This window comes from Ochlerotatus camptorhynchus, unplaced genomic scaffold (genome assembly GCF_037179485.1).
Source record: "Ochlerotatus camptorhynchus isolate MF236.1 unplaced genomic scaffold, CSIRO-AGI_Acam_v1.1 ptg000111l, whole genome shotgun sequence".
NCBI classification, from domain to species: Eukaryota; Metazoa; Arthropoda; class Insecta; order Diptera; family Culicidae; genus Ochlerotatus; species Ochlerotatus camptorhynchus.
In genome coordinates, this window is record NW_027040601.1 from 789,281 (window position 1) to 805,584 (window position 16,304).

The 16,304-nt window shown below is 38.8% G+C and overlaps 1 long non-coding RNA gene across 1 annotated transcript in view; it reads right to left on the reverse strand.

Moving 5' to 3' along the window:
- The window catches only part of LOC135699498 (uncharacterized), a 292,773-nt gene extending 276,970 nt beyond the window's left edge, over positions 1-15,803 (reverse strand). The window contains exon 1 of the long non-coding RNA XR_010517526.1: positions 14,610-15,803. This is a non-coding gene — a long non-coding RNA (uncharacterized LOC135699498). The remainder of the gene's footprint in view (positions 1-14,609) is intronic.
- Positions 15,804-16,304: the final 501 nt, after the last annotated feature.

Genomic DNA, 16,304 nt, shown 5'->3' on the forward strand with positions numbered 1-16,304 from the left:
AACGGGGGAAATTTGAAATTTCGGAAATCAAAAAAAAAATTTTGATGCCATATGTCTTTAAAATGCATGAAACGTCGAGATTTGGTGTTATCTCGAAAAAAAAAACATTTTTTTCAAAAATCGACTTTCTGGGACTTAGAATTTTTTCATGAGTTCTAAATGGAATATAGAAGATTGATGAGTCGGCTTTTAAAACTGTTCACAATTGTCTCCAACCTGCTTATATATCGAATTAAACCACCATTTAGGATCTAATACGAAATAATTCACTAGGGTGGTCCAAAAATTCAAAAATATATGAAAAACCACAACTATTCATCAGAAATTCCTAAAATCAATTGTAAAAATATCTTGAATTGCGTTAATCTGTTTTTTTGTGGGAATCATGAGTTTTACACAAGAGGAACATTTGCCTGAAAAGATGAAAAAATACTTGTTTTATACTTTGCCATATATTTCCTTATTAGCTACACCAAATCAGATTTCCTGGTACTCTTATGATTTTTTCGATGATCTTCAACTAATTGTAACATGCACTGCTTTTGATCTTCATCCGTTAATACTTTTGAATTGTTAGTGTTAATCAATGCTATACCACGCTCTGCATTATCATTAACTACTTCCAAACTTTGAACCCGTCTTTTGGCATTTTTAAACTCGATGGAACTACAGTCATTGACGATACTATACTGCCGTGTGGTAACAAAGTGTCATAAACGACACAACGGTTAATTTTCAATTTTTACATTTTCAAACTCAGTGCATCAATGCAAAAGCACCTATTGTTGAAAATATACTGGAATTTGATCCATAGGGGAAATGGCTCTAATGTTGGTCTATGGATCTAAGATAGGGCCCATCGCTAAAAATCTGCTATTTATCAATTTTATGTAGATGAACGCGTCATTGGTACGGTACTAATGGATATTTTTGGTCGCTATTGAAAATTTAGTCGATTGCTGGATTTATGTATGGGTCCAAATAAGGGGCATTTAGGCCGACGTTCCATGTCAATTTAAGCACTTCGGGATACCACGGTAATTTGCGGTTGGTCCAAATTAAGCCATCCGGTTCTAAATTGGGTGAGATCCATCAAATTAGAAAAAAAAAATATTCCAGTACATAACATAAAATGTATTTACAAATGCAGCAACTTGAAAACTCAACACGGCAGGGCATCGTTTGCTGGCTGTTGCCACGGGTATTGTGGGTTTCCCAGGTACCCGGTTCAAGCTTCAGTTGGCTACGGTGGCTTTTCTTTTCCATCTACCCCTGAATAGATAGTGCGAATAAGGCATCGTTTGCTGGCTGTTGCCACGGGTATTGTGGGTTTCCCAGGTACCCGGTTCAAGCTTCAGTTGGCTACGGTGGCTTTTCTTTTCCATCTACCCCTGAATAGATAGTGCGAATAAGGGCGTCTGTGTGATGTTTTGCTGTACCTGTTGTGGACATTAGTACATCCTTTTCCTTAAACCCAACGCTCCCACCTGGGTGGGGAGTAGAGGATGACACTCTCTCACACACACACACACACACCCTCTCATTAAATTTTGAACTATCATCTATACTTTCGCTAGACTACTAGAATTCACTAGATAGGGTTACAATTCGGCCTAACAAGGAAATAAATTATTGTTCAACAATTAAACACAATTTTAATTAAATTGCTCAATGAAAATCCTCAAACGAATAACTTATTGATGAGAAAATTTCCTGCGCTCTTCGATTTAAAAGTTGATGCGCGTGAAATTCAGACTAAAACATCAAGGGTTGTGTGCCAAGCACGGCCGCATTATTGGCGTAGGACTATGAGATTGTTTTTAAGCTCAATAATTTAATTAATAACTGAAAAATTATTGATTTATAATCAAACATTCAATTCAAAGATTTGAAATTAGGCATAATTCAATATCCTGAATTAAATTTAATTTGATTTTCTCAACTGTTCTTTGAAAGATTGTAAATGGTTGCACTTCTTTATTGCGAGTCATCAAAATATGCGACTATGTGTATAGTAAAGGGCGAACACGAAATTATTGCGACACCGAAAATGTCATGCCAATTTTCTTATAATGTTTAGAATCAAACCAAAATTTTAGGGTAGTTTTATACATATATTTACTTCAAAAATCAAAAGAAAAGTTAATCGATGGAGCCTTGAGTGTAAAATTGAACGCATTTTCGCTTGATGCCCTCCATCAAAGTCTTTACAGTGTCATCCGGTACCAGTTTCTCAGTTTTTTTTTTCCATTTTCTTAAAATGTCCTTCTCGTCTTTTTGATTGTCTTCTTGCTCTTCCGAAGTTCCCGCTTCATTATTGCCCAGTACTGCTCCACCGGGCGCAGCTCCGGACAGCTTGGCGGATTCATGTCCTTTGGAACAAAATGGACAGAATTGGCCTCATACCACTCCAGGACACTTTTAGAATAGTGGCATGATGCCAAATCTGGCCAAAATAGCGGAGCTTCGTCGTGCTGCTGCAAGAACGGCAAAAGGCGCTTCTCGAGGCACTCAGATTTGTAGATCTCGCCATTTACTGTGCCCTTTGTCACGAAAGGCTCACTCCTCAGTCCGCAAGAGCAGATGGCCTGCCAAATGAGATATTTGGAGGCGAACTTCGACATTTTCTTCTTCTTAAATTTGTCGTCCACATCGAACTTGCTCTTGCCGGTGAAAAACTCCAACCCCGGAATTTGCTTAAAATCGGCTTTTATATACGTTTCGTCGTCCATCACACAGCAGCCATATTTTGTCAGCATCTTCTCGTAGAGCTTCCGTGCCCGAGTTTTAGCCGTCGATTGTTGCCGCTCATCGCGGTTTGGGAAGTTCTGTACCTTGTATGTTTGTAGTCCAGCTCTCTTCTTTGCATTCTGGACGTAGCTCTGCGACATGCCGATCTTTTTAGCCAAATCACGGCTTGATACGTTGGGATTTGCTTTAATCATCCGCTTCACCTTTCCCTCCGTCTTCTTGTTCTCCGGTCCCAGTTTTCTTCCAGCTCCTTTGCCGTGGTCCAACGTCAACCGCTCCTGGAACCGCTTCAACACTCTGGAGACGGTTGAATGGTGAATGTTCAACATTTTTCCCAACTGCCGGTGCGACAGGTCAGGAAATTCCAGGTGTTTGGAAAGAATTTATTCTCTCAACTCGCGTTGGTTCACCTCCATTTTCGTTGAATCGAAAAAAACGACTTCGAGTTTGACAGCATGTACACAATACACATCAATGAGAAAGTGTGCAACATTTGGTTGACTTTTACCCAATGGTAAGAAAGTTATGCCCTGTTGAATGTGTCGCAATAATTTCGTGTTCGCCCTTTAATAGATATGGTTGTCATACACACTAAGAATATTTTACCGAAATCTGTGAAATTTTACCGAAATCTTAACAGCTGAACGTTCGGTAAACAGTTCGGTGATTTTTCACAGATTTCTTGTAATTTTTCACAGAATTTCGGTAAAAAATTACAGGAAATCTGTGAAAAATCACCGAACTGTTTACCGATCGTTCAGCTGTTGAGATTTCGGTAAAATTTCACAGATTTCGGTAAAATAATCCAAGTGTGTAGGATGTAGAGAAAGGTACCGTGGAATCTAAACAAACTCAAGATCCAATCGTTAACATAATCTGATGCTTTTCATCAACATCGAAATCTAAGAAATCCAAGTAGGCTTTTTGAAGCGAATAATTTATCATTGATATAATCCTCTGTACTTACAAGTGCTTATATGGTGTAGTGGTTTCATTTCTGGTTTCTGAATACAAAGGTAGAGATATGGAGACTAACTGCAGGAATAGCGTTTTTTGTTTCATTTATATGGATGATCGTATTTCTGTTATATTGAAATACCCAAAATCGCTGTTGAAAAGCCAGTATGTATGTTTATGGCCTCCACTTTGGAACGTACATAGCAAATCTGCGTATCTTATACGATTTGTTTGGAGAGTATATCACTGTTTATATCCGGAACTATACGGACCAAAATGTTGACTGGGAAAGCATTTTATTTTCGAAACACATCTAGTGGATAGGTTTTCCAATATGTGCAGGAAATTTCAAGTCAATATCTTGGAAAATAATGTCTTTTTGATAATTTGCAAACCTTACAATAATGTGTCTCTTTACTGTAGCTTGAATAATACAAATCTACTTCTGATCAATATATTTGATTATCCATTAAATGGAGGATCAATAACACATGAAACATGATTGCTTGCGGAGTTTTCACTATTCAAAGATATAATAAAAAAAAAATCCAGGGCTTAGTCCAGAGGGAACCAAGCAATTTAAATAAATTTACAAAAAGGTGTTTTCTTAGAATATCAAAATAAGCATTGTGGCAAAATTTGGTTGGAATCGGTGCCATTGTACTTTAGCTGGAATTGCCTATTTATGATTTGATCAAATTTAATCAATATTTTACAGTGATGATTAGAAAATTACTAGCTGAGAAACTCCACCAAGCAAGGATGTTCAAGATTGCAATCTTCGAAATTCCTTAGGAATCTTTGAATAACTTCTTGAGTATCCTCAAAATATCATGATCATCACGGAATCGACCCTAAACTACCACGCACAGTTGTAGGCGAAACAAAGCTATATTTCTGGAGGCTGGAGGTAAATTTTTAAGGAATATTCACCTGCATATGTACATAAATAGTAAAAAGGATAGTTGAAGATGCTAATTTCAAATAACAGGCTGTAGTGGTAATTTCTAGACGATAGATGGAGTAGATGAAAGCATAGAGTTGATAGTTCTGTTAGAGTACGGCAGTGTGAAGATTGTATATAGATATTAGAATAGCGAGCTAGGACAACTTTTAAGGAAGGTACAAATCGGTTTTTTCATCTCTCTTTACCAAACCCCCCCTCCCTTTGGAGAGGGATGGTGAGGGGTGTCCCTCCCCGCCACCACTGAAACAGTTCTACCGATTTTTTACCGCACTTCAGTTGTTATTTGAAGGAAGGCATCCAGTCGTAGGTTTGGAAATTGCAACTATTGTTTACCCCTACCACGATATGTGCTCCTGTTATCGTCGACTTGACGATCTCGAGGGAACACGGGTGGGGTAGGTGCTGCTACTGTACCTTTCGACCATTGACAGTAATTGATGGTATGCTCCCATGCAGAGTTATGTACTTTGACTATATGTTTTTAGTATTACTTCTACGTGAAGTCAACAATTTACATAGTTGAAGATGCTAATTTCAAATAACAGACTGAAGTGGTATTAGTAGTAATACTAAAAACATATAGTCAAAGTAAAAAGGATATAAATAAATTTGAGCTAAGATAATTATTGCTGAGGATGGACTCTCCGTCATATATCACACCCCATAGGAGCCGGAGGAATGAGGAAATTTCTCTGGAACTAAACAGTGTAACTACATTCGTTACACTGTTCTCTCGATAGTCATAGCAAGCAAGCGCGTGATTGCGGCCTACAAGTTTGATCCATTTTCAATTATACCTATTTGTTCGCGGAAAATTTGATAAAATTGTATTTGATAGAATGCAAAAGGCATTAAAATTCACACTATCATGGTGCACACAAGAAGGACTGAACATAAATCCTACGAAAACATTAATTGTACCCTTTACTAAAAGACGTAGAGTCTCTACCACTGTTCTTAAACTAGGAGATGTTAAATTATCACTGTCGTCAGAAGTTAAGTATTTGGGAGTAATCCTAGATAGTAAACTCTGCTGGAACAGACATATGAAACAACAAATAGAAAAAAACAACAAATGCTTTTTGGGTCTGTAAAAGATCATTTGGTAAAAAATGGGGTCTAAAACCGAAGATGATACATACTCGGCTATTGTTAATCCCAGAATCACTTATGCATCACTAATCTGGTGGCCAAAAACCAGACAACAAACGGCACAAGTTAAATTGAACAAGTTACAAAGACTTGCTACTCTTTCCATTACTGGAGCAATGCGTAGTACTCCTTCGAAGGCATTAGATGCTCTACTCAATATTCTTCCTTTACATCAATTTATTCAAATGGATGCAATGAAAAGTGCTCTGAGGCTCAAACGGTCCATGAATTTCTTTGATGGAGATCTTATTGAACATCTGAGCATTTTAAAAGAGTTTCAAATAATTCCACTAATTTTAATGAATGAAGACTGGATGTTAAAGCGTAACAACTTCAATCACCAATTCAAAGTTCCTGAAGTGACTCGTTATGATTGGAATACAGGAGGGCCATCTTTTCGTCCTGGGTCAATAGTATTCTATACGGATGGATCGAAACAAGATAATATGGTTGGGGCTGGAATAAGTGGTCCTAGGATCAGCATATCGGTGCCGATGGGAAAATGGCCAACAGTATTTCAAGCTGAAATATATGCCATCCTAGAATGTGCCACGATTTGCTTAAAAAGAAATTATAAAAATGCAAACATATGTATTTGTTCAGATAGCCAAGCAGCGTTGAATGTTCTAAAGTCAAAAAATTTGCACTTCAAAACTGGTTTGGGAATGCACTAAGCTATAGCAGCATTTATCCTACTGTAATAAGGTTAACCTATACTGGGTTCCTGGATGCAACTAGAATAATACCTTAAATGCCCGGCAATCAAAACGTTTCATAGAGCCCAACGCGTTGCACACACAAAAACTGCTGACCTTATCGAAACACGATTTGAGTACATATACTGGTTTGATTACAGGACACTGTACTAGTAAATATCACCTTAAACTTATCGGAAAAGTTAATGAAGACAGATGCCGTTTTTTTAAACTAGAGAGTGAGAGCTCTAAACATCTGCTGTGTGACTGCGTTGCACTATTTCACAAACGACGTATATATCTAGATAAGGGGCTTATGGAACCCTGGTAAATCTGGGCTGCTTCTCCCAATCAAGCTATACATTTCACAAGGAATGCATTACCTGTTTGGGATAATTGCCAACAACAGTAATGGTGGTTGGTCATATAAATAGCATCTTACCATTGCGTTACGGCAAAATCAAAAGAGGATACACCACAATAGATCAAAGTTATGGTCGCGGTGGTATTATGTCCCCAACACAGAAAAAAAAAATATACCAAACAAATCTTACATCAATTCTGAATCAAAGGGTGTGAAAAGAATTTAAATTCTTCAATAAATGACCCAGTTTTAAGCGTTTAAAATGTAACACTATTTCGTTACATGAAATCAGCAAATTGTGTTTATCCTTGATTTTGATTTTTTTTTATCGACTAAACAAAGATATCTATTTAGCTGGAAAGTTCTGCAGCGATAATTGTAAGTTTCTAACTTATTTATCATGCCCCATTGGTAATGATATACTAAGTTTGTATGTATTTAAATAAGATTTTGGGTAATATTAATATAATATCAAAATAATAAATCAATCTCGTCAAAAAAGAAAATAATGTCAAAAAATTATATCAACATGTCTTCATAAACATAATTATTATTTTTTTAAATATTTTAATATCTGACTTTTCTCGGGTGTCATCCTGTTCTAATGGAAGATGCATTGGATGACAGATGTGTTTTTTGTATTGTACCTCTTGACTAAAGTTCTTTGATTTATTGTATATATTGTATTGTACAGGGTGATTCAGACTAACTGTCACCGATTTCACAAATATGCAATTCTCAATGGGTAAAATGGGTACATGTTCAAGTATTTTTGTTTTAAAGTGTGTACAACTATCAGCTTGTATTGATAGTAGGATTTTAAATTTCATTTGTTTGCGATTTCAAGCAGTCATGAACGTGAAAATGGAGCATGTCATAAATCTGTATAAAATCGTGTGTTATATTTTAGAAGCTGAAATCTCGTCGAAAGAATGAACCATTTATTTTTCGCATCATTATAGAGGTAGAAAGGAACCATGCTTGGAATGTCCGTTCAATACCAGAGCTTAGACACATCGCCAGGACTCAAAAAGTGCTGGAACTAAAGCGTGCGTGTCAGCTGCGATTAATTTTCGTGACAATTGTGGCTGGTAATTAAGTAAAGGAAGATAGATTTGAATGAAGGTATGTTAAGTTGAGAGTTATCTATGAAGTATATTTGGAGTATACTGATTTAAAAAAAAAATCATACCAGCGTTCAATCGTTATGACCTTCTTAAACTGACAGTTATTCCGAATTACCCTGTATATTGAACAAGATATCTCGGCACTGTTCATTTGATTGTGCCTAATCAAATTCCTTTGGTTTGTTTTTTCCGTCAATCTTGTTTTCCGTGCTGAGCACCAATGCTACCGACGTGCCAAGAAGGCAGCTCCCACACCTGAACCCTACCTATCGACCCATCAACTCATGAACCGGGGACCAACGGCTTTACTTCCCATCCGAAGAAAGGCGTGATCAGAGATGTTATGCCTCAGAACATCCCGGTGGCGCCGACTGGGATTGAACCCAGGCCTGCTGGGATGAGAGGTAATCACGCTTACCACTACACCACCGGCGCCGTTTGTGCCTAATCAAATAAAGTAATTAATAAAAAAGATTACTTATTTTATCACTGAGGTGCTGGTAGCTTGTGCCTCGGTTAGTGCTGCCCGTTTCCGTTCTCGGTTCCGAAAATCGGTGGTCGGAATTCAGTGATCGAAAATTAGTCGCAACTATTTTGAATTAAACTCCGTCACGTGGGTAGATCACCTTTTCGTGGTAAGTTTCGGGATGTAAGATCTACTACCAATTCCTAGTCTTGACTACTCCAAACTAGGAGAGTAGGATTTTTCAGTAATCAAAGGAACACATCTTAGTCCTTGTTACTGTTTATGCTTGTTGATAGTGACAAGACTCGGCTTTTTCCACCGATAATGATCTTGAAACCAGGAAAAATGAGTTAGTTAGTCTTCATCTATGTGATTCCTAATCTCCTATTCGTTGTTCCCTAGTTTGAAGTGGTTAAGACTAGGGTTATGATGGTCATTATCGGTGTCATTGCTTATTTTTGATGCTAAGGAATCCAATTTTGACTGACTAAGGGGCGCGCCTTTGGAGGGTACTCCGAAGGGTATAAATAGCGAGACCTTTCAATTAGAATCGATTCCTTGCGATGAAGGCAAGAATGACAACTGTATCAAAACCGAATAGGGGAAATGCAGGAAAAGTCGGCCTAAGTGTCCCTAATTTGGGCCCATACATAAATTCAGCAATCGACTACATTTTCAATAGCAACCATAAATATCCATTATTAACGTCCCAATAACGGGTTCATCTAGATAAAATTGATAAATAGCAGATTCTTAGCGATGGGCCCAATATTAGATCCATAGGCCAACATTAGAGACATTTCTCCTACTTCATCATTTCTCAATAGTGATGGAGTCATACGACATGGACTAAACTAAGAACACGTGATATACTACAATAGATCAAATTACTGGTCGTAGTCGTGGTATATACAGAACAGAGGAATTTTTTTAACTACCACCCCTTCTCCCCCATCCCTCTCAACCAACAAAAACTACGCCCTCTATGACAATAATCTACCCCCACCTTCACCCCATCATGCGGCAACCTATCCTTCAGAGGTGATTGGAAAAGCTATCTAACATGAAGCTTTAGTGTGATAATTTATTAGCTAGAGAAAGACCTGAAGAGGTTAGGTAGATAGTTTCGCTAGAGTACGGAAGTATGAAAATTTAAAAGAAGTTGAAAATGACTATTGAAACGCACACTTCTTTACCTAACTCATGTATTAATGGATGAGGAGATTTGAAGTATTTTTTTCAAATTTAAATACAGGCAAAAAAGTGCGCGTTTGACTTGCTCATATACTGTCTGCTGCTGTGGAATAGTTCTAGCGACGTTTCATTACTACCTAAAGCCCCACATTCCCAAAAACATTTCCAATTGATGGTGTGTTATAATGCAATTTTTCTTTACCCAACTATTGTGTTACTCCTCTCGTCATGACCAACGTAGTCATCTCAGAGAGAAAGCAGTAGGGTGGTTGTTGCGTGCTGTACCATCAGAATTATTGACGATTACTCCTGCCTTGAGTTGTTACATACAAAGTGTTTTTATGTTGTTTCATACGTGAAGTTAACGATTTTCAGAGTTCAATAATTACTTTTTTGTGACAACTTGGCTTGCGGTCTTGGACAAAGTTGTTGGTTATACAATTTCCTTTGAGAATCTCAGACTTGATGGTGTGTGTACGTTTACAACGGCACTTAATGGCGAAACTTTGAAGCCGCGGTATTTCTCCATACATGTTGATGATTTTTCCCATACAAATTTCAACCCGCATTTGAAATGAGTGGATTTAGACCAATTTAGGCTCAAATGCGGACCAGAGCCTCACGGTGGAATAGGGAACAAGTGGCTATGTGACGCAGAGGATTGTAAAAAAGTTTTAAAATCCTGGGCACCCTATTGGGCAAGCAATCCCGAGCAAAGCCCAGCAGATATCAACATCAAACTGAAATCATAATTTGATTTCAGTTTAAGCAGTTGACAAATTTCCCGAGCAAAGTCTGAGATCAAATGGAAATCTAAATTTGATGTTGTGATTTCGCTGATTACGATTACACAGGTTGCTGTCGATTTGGTCGTTTTAACGGTTATAATATCAAAATTGAGAGCAAAAAAATCCTGTGACATCACATTGAAAACTATTTCTGCTATCAGTGAGAGCAAACTGAAAACTCAATTTAATATAAATTTTTCCTGTTGATAACAAAACAAGTCTTCATTTTGATGTTATGCTAAGGCAATGAAAGCAAACCCGCAACAACAAATGTTTGAAAAGCAAATGTACAGCAAAATGAAATCAAAATTTGGTATCAAATTTGTCAATTGCGTAAACTGAAATCAAATTATGATATCAGTTTGATGTTGATATCATAACTTGACTTCAATTTGCTGTCATTTTGATGCTGGACTTTGCTCGGGTTGATATCTAATTTTTTTTTCATTTTGCTGTTTGCTCTTCAGAAATATGTTGTTGCGGGTTTGTTTTCATTGCCTTAACATAACATCAAATTGAATACTTGTTTTGTTAGCAACAGGAAAAATTGATATCAAATTTAGTTTTCAGTTTGCTCTCACTGATAGCAGAAATAGTTTTCAATGTGATGTCACAGGAAGATTTGTTTGCTCTCAATTGTGATATTTTAACCGATAAAACGACCAAAACGACAGCAACCTGAGTAATAATTATCAGTGAAATCACAACATCAAATTAAGATTTCAATTTGATCTCAGACTTTGCTCGGGATGGCTCTCTTTCGTTCAGGTTTTACGCTTCTAATTGGATTTGCAATCGGTAGAGAAAGTTTTTCAATTTTTCGCTTTCTCGCCACTTTCGTTCTACTGGTACGTGGTGAGTCATTGGCATAGCTGGCTGGCACTCGAGATAGGAATGATTTTATTTTTCCAATGACTGGTAAGCACCGAGCAAATTGGACATATTTTAAATTTAATGATATAGGGGAAATGGCTCTAATGTTGGCCTATGGATCTAAGATTGGGCTTGTCGCTAAAAATCTTCTATTTATCAATTTTATCTCGATAAACGCGTTTTTTCTATCAAAGCTATCTCAGAATAATGAAATTGATATACTTTTGACGATTACTTGTGAAAACTCTTCTAAAACATCAAATAATTAGAATTATTGAATCAATTTTCCCTTGACGATAAAGACATATCGAGGGGCATCTACAAACAATGATAACCAGTGCGTATGAAATTACCACGAGTTATTGCGATTATTAAGCAATTATCATACAATTATTATAGGCTGGTTACAAATTTATAAAACACTAAACAATTATTACATAATTATGCAATACATACAAACATACAATTATACCGTAATTACATACTTCGTGCTGCATCGAGTTAACAGATCTTGCTCGCAGCTAAAAAATCAAATACGTTTCGATGTGCAAATTTTCGCAACATTGGGCTCTTATCTTCAAAGTATGATATGGAATAAGAAAACTCAAATTAATTAATCCATTGGTAATAGAAAACTTTGAGAAGCTGCTGGACAGAAATCCTCAAACAAGATTCATGAGTCTCTATTACGAGTACATGACACTGGAGATTGGCCCTTCTTCATTCAATTCCTCTCGTGTTTGCCTCCAAGAATTCTATAGTTCCTCTGTAAATTTTGATCTGACCATGTTGCAAGAAATCCGTGGAATACCAGATAACCATCGGTCGATGGTTGTTCCCTTAATTTTTGCAAACAAGTACCACCATGTTAGTAACAATAAGAGTTTTTTCACAAATGGGTCAACTATAAACGCTTCCACTGGATTTGGAGTATTCAACGAATTTCATAGCGCCTCATATCAACTGCAAAAACCCTGTTCCGTATACGTTGTGGAACTAGCAGCCATATTTTACGCAGTAGAGCAAATTTCCTCACTACCATCTGATCACTATTTTATTTTTACAGATAGCCTTAGCTCGTTGGAGGCTATTCGATCAATGAGGCCGATGAAGCACTCCTCGTATTTCCTGACCGAAATCCGAGCTAAATTGAGTACTTTATCTAGCTGCTTCGATACTATCACCTTAGTTTGGGTCCCATCTCATTGCTCAATTCCGGGTAATGAGAAAGCGGACTCGCTAGCTAAGGTGGGCGCTATGGAAGGCGATATTTTTGATCGACAAATCGCCTTTGCGGATTTTTTTCAATTACCCGTCCTCACCAACTGGCAACAAAAATGGAATGAGAGTGATCTTGGAAGATGGTTACATTCTATTCTCCCACAGGTGTCGAACAAGCCATGGTTCAAAGGGTTGGACATGAGCCGTGACTTTATACGTGTCATATCAAGGCTCATGTCCAATCACTACTCGTTAGACTTGCATTTCTTCCGAATCGGGCTCGCAGGCAGCAATTTGTGCGCTTGTGGTAGTGGCTATCACGATATCGACCACGTGCTTTGGTCATGCACCCTCCATTGTGTTGTTAGATCCGAGTTATCCGCATCCCTCACGGCTCGAGGAAAACAACCCATGCGGCCCGTTAGAGACATCTTGGCGAGCCGAGATCTCGACTATTGCAATTTAATTTATGTATTTTTAAAACGGATAGATCTGAGGATTTAGTAGTTAGTGTCATCTTGTGTTCCCCCAAGCTGTTAGCTGCCCATCGGTGTACCCCCATGTTTGTCTTTTTTATCAGTTGGTCGCTTAGTTCGAGATCAAGAGCACATTGTTCTCCAAACCTTGTGTTCTCAATCCCTACCCTGCCATCCATTTGTTACAATTTGTTACCCCTAACCTCGAGATAGCCGCGAGTAATCGGCCCCCGCTTTACTAACGTTAGTTTTAAGAAATTTTGTAATCTAAACAATGAATATCGGCTCCGCAAAGCTACGCCAAATGAGCCTGGAGAAATAAACGCATTATAAAAAAAAAGAAAACTCAAATTTCGGGGAAGTATTGTTCAGCAACAGAACAAGTATTGAAGGTTTTCTGGAACAATTTCACGAGGAAATTTGTTGTCGTGAGCTTTAAAATAAAATGATTTTCAATGAGGGCAAATCGGGATTGATTTTTAAAATGTTACCATCAGAATCGTTTGTTGGTTCGATCGATAAAAATGCTCCAGGGCGTAACATTATCATGCCGTGTTCTAATGTCACGGCAAACAACAAACTCCGGTTGGTGGTTATTGGAAAATTTTAAAATTTCCGTAACAAAAAATAACTGGATGACACCTGAGTTGTTCCAAACTGGTCCATAATAACTTTGTTCCAGGAGTTCGACGCTTTGCTGCTGAACAACTGATAACTGTTCAGCCCATCATCTAAACGATGAACTCAAAAGTGATTATGGGTTGATCACAGTGTATTTTCTGCCTGCCAACGTAACCGTTGTAACTCAACCGAAGGATTAAAATGTGATCCAAAGTATTAAACTACGGTACCAAGAAAAGCTCTTGGTCCGTGTGATGGCCTGCGAGAAAGATAACAACACCGATGAATGTTTGAAGCAGATCTCGTTAAAAGAAGTCTGTTTTTGGGAACATGAAACCTAGGCAGAATTACACGAATCTTGGATGAAAATTGACGATGATGAAGACGGCATTCCGCTGGCGCAACTAATGGACTGGAGCAATAATCGACTATGAACGACACCGTGATCGCCCACAATGTGGAAAAACGATATGCTTGTAAATATATAAAAGCTAAAAAATGGAACCAATGTTTCCAATTCAGAAATAGTGCATACAGTTAATTTAAACTTTTTATTCTACGTTGGAAGTTACGCATACTATCATTGATACCCCGTTTCAAAGTGCCTTTTATATAAGCTGAATTCTTATGTTAAAGATGGATTTCTTCTAGACGGTTCACATAGTATGTGAACGATCCTTTAATTGACCCCAAGTGGTGCATAGAAGGTTAATGATGACTTCAACATGAAATGCATATATTCCTGAGTGAAATCATCAAATCAAATGACATTAATTTAAATACTGTATGTATCAGTCATACCAAGCAAAGGATAAACGAGTACCTCATAGAAAATAAAAATAAAATTTTGAAACACTACTAGGAGGTCCATAATAGGCCAATTAACCCTTAGCTATATTGCATAACAGCATAACAGGTCCCTCACCAACAAATTCCATAAACCAATTTGACACTTACCGATCTCTTCTCATTAAGTCGTGCAGAATGTTGCCTCCAGCTATAGCTTGCCTTGCCTCAAAACGATCTGCCTTAACATAATCTGGCCGAGCATGCGTCTGTGTGTTCTAACAAGCGATGACATCATAATCATCATCATCATCATCATCATCAGCATCAGCCTCATTCATCCACTTGCATTTTCCGTATCGTTTGCAAACAGCAGGCAAGATTTTCACTTTCTTCTTCCTTGCCCTCGGAACTGAATTGACTCACGGAGTGTTTTGATGAACCCACTCGAGTAGCATTTGGGGCCGGTAAGGTGGTTAGGAGGGAAAGGTGTTGCCAGAAGTGCGTCCCGCGTAGGTGGATTGTAATTTGGTGAGTTGAGTAAAAATAGCACCGTCTCATGTTTTCGTCCGTCCGAAAATAGCCCATTCGCCGCGTGTCTTAGGAATTCGATTCAAAACACTTTCTCCGCTTCTGGTAGAATGTTATTAATAGACGTCGTCGTCATTTGAATCTGTTTTTCCGAGGGATGGGGAATGGGAGGTATTTCACCGTGTGGATAAAGACATCAGAACGAGCGAGAAGATGAGCGTCTTTCGTGGCATTTTTTCGCGAAGGGAAAGAGATGCCTCGGGTGTCTAATTGTCAGTTAATAAATTAGCCCGTCTCGGCTTACCGCCCATCGTCAGTCAGGGCTCTGAAGATTCATTCATCACTGCGCTTCAGCACGCAATGGACGTCGGGCTGCGCTCAGGGGGGAGTTGACGACATAATTAAATCAACCAACTGTTTATCTCACGGAACGTGATGAATAGACCAATTAGGGAAATTGAATCGAGGGAATGAAAACGGGAACTTCACTTCTCTTGGGGACTCATCGCAGATGCACTCACTACATTTCACTAGCCACAAACGACTGAACCGCGAAACAATTTATCGTGCACTAGATTCAGAATGCAAGAACGGTTAAGAACTGACCGGAATCTCGACTAGTGGGTGGATTACACTTTCAGCACACTACTTTCCAAGGCTTGTTCCCACAGCACTGACTTGATGCACACTGCCTGAACTTTCCCAAACCGACGTCGTACCTCTACTGTTCTAGCCAGTTTTTATCACCCTCAATGGAAGCGCCAGCATCTCACTCTTACACACACCCATCACAGCACACCCAGCCCAGCCCAGCCCAGCCCGGCCCAGCCCAGGGTCAAAGCTTCTACTCTACTCCAGCAGCAGCAGCAAAGACAGAGTCTAGGTTACGCTACCGGGGCCCCTGGTCTAGTTACAATACCGCTTCCGTCAACGTGCGAACTGGGACTAAGCCCAGAAATTTAGAGCAAATTCTCGGATGCTTTCACGAGCCGCCAAGAGCCGGTCTCGTCTTCGTCGGGATTCGCGATTCCCGGCTATTGCTGCTGCTGCTGCTGCTGCCAACAAACTCCCCAACCTACCCTCCCGGTTCCCCATTCCCAAACGCAAGGAAACATCCGAAGTCATTCTGCCAGCCAGCCAGGTTGAATCACGGCAAAACCGAACTGCTTCCATCTCACTCACCCACAGAACTGTGACACTTCGGAAAAGCTCTCCACCACGGACCGGTGCGGGGCAGTTCATGCAGGAATGAACACACGTTCGTAAATTTTTCCCAGCATCTAGCTTCGTAGGAGAAAACGAGATCTGATTTTCCAGTCCAGCGAGCGAACGCAC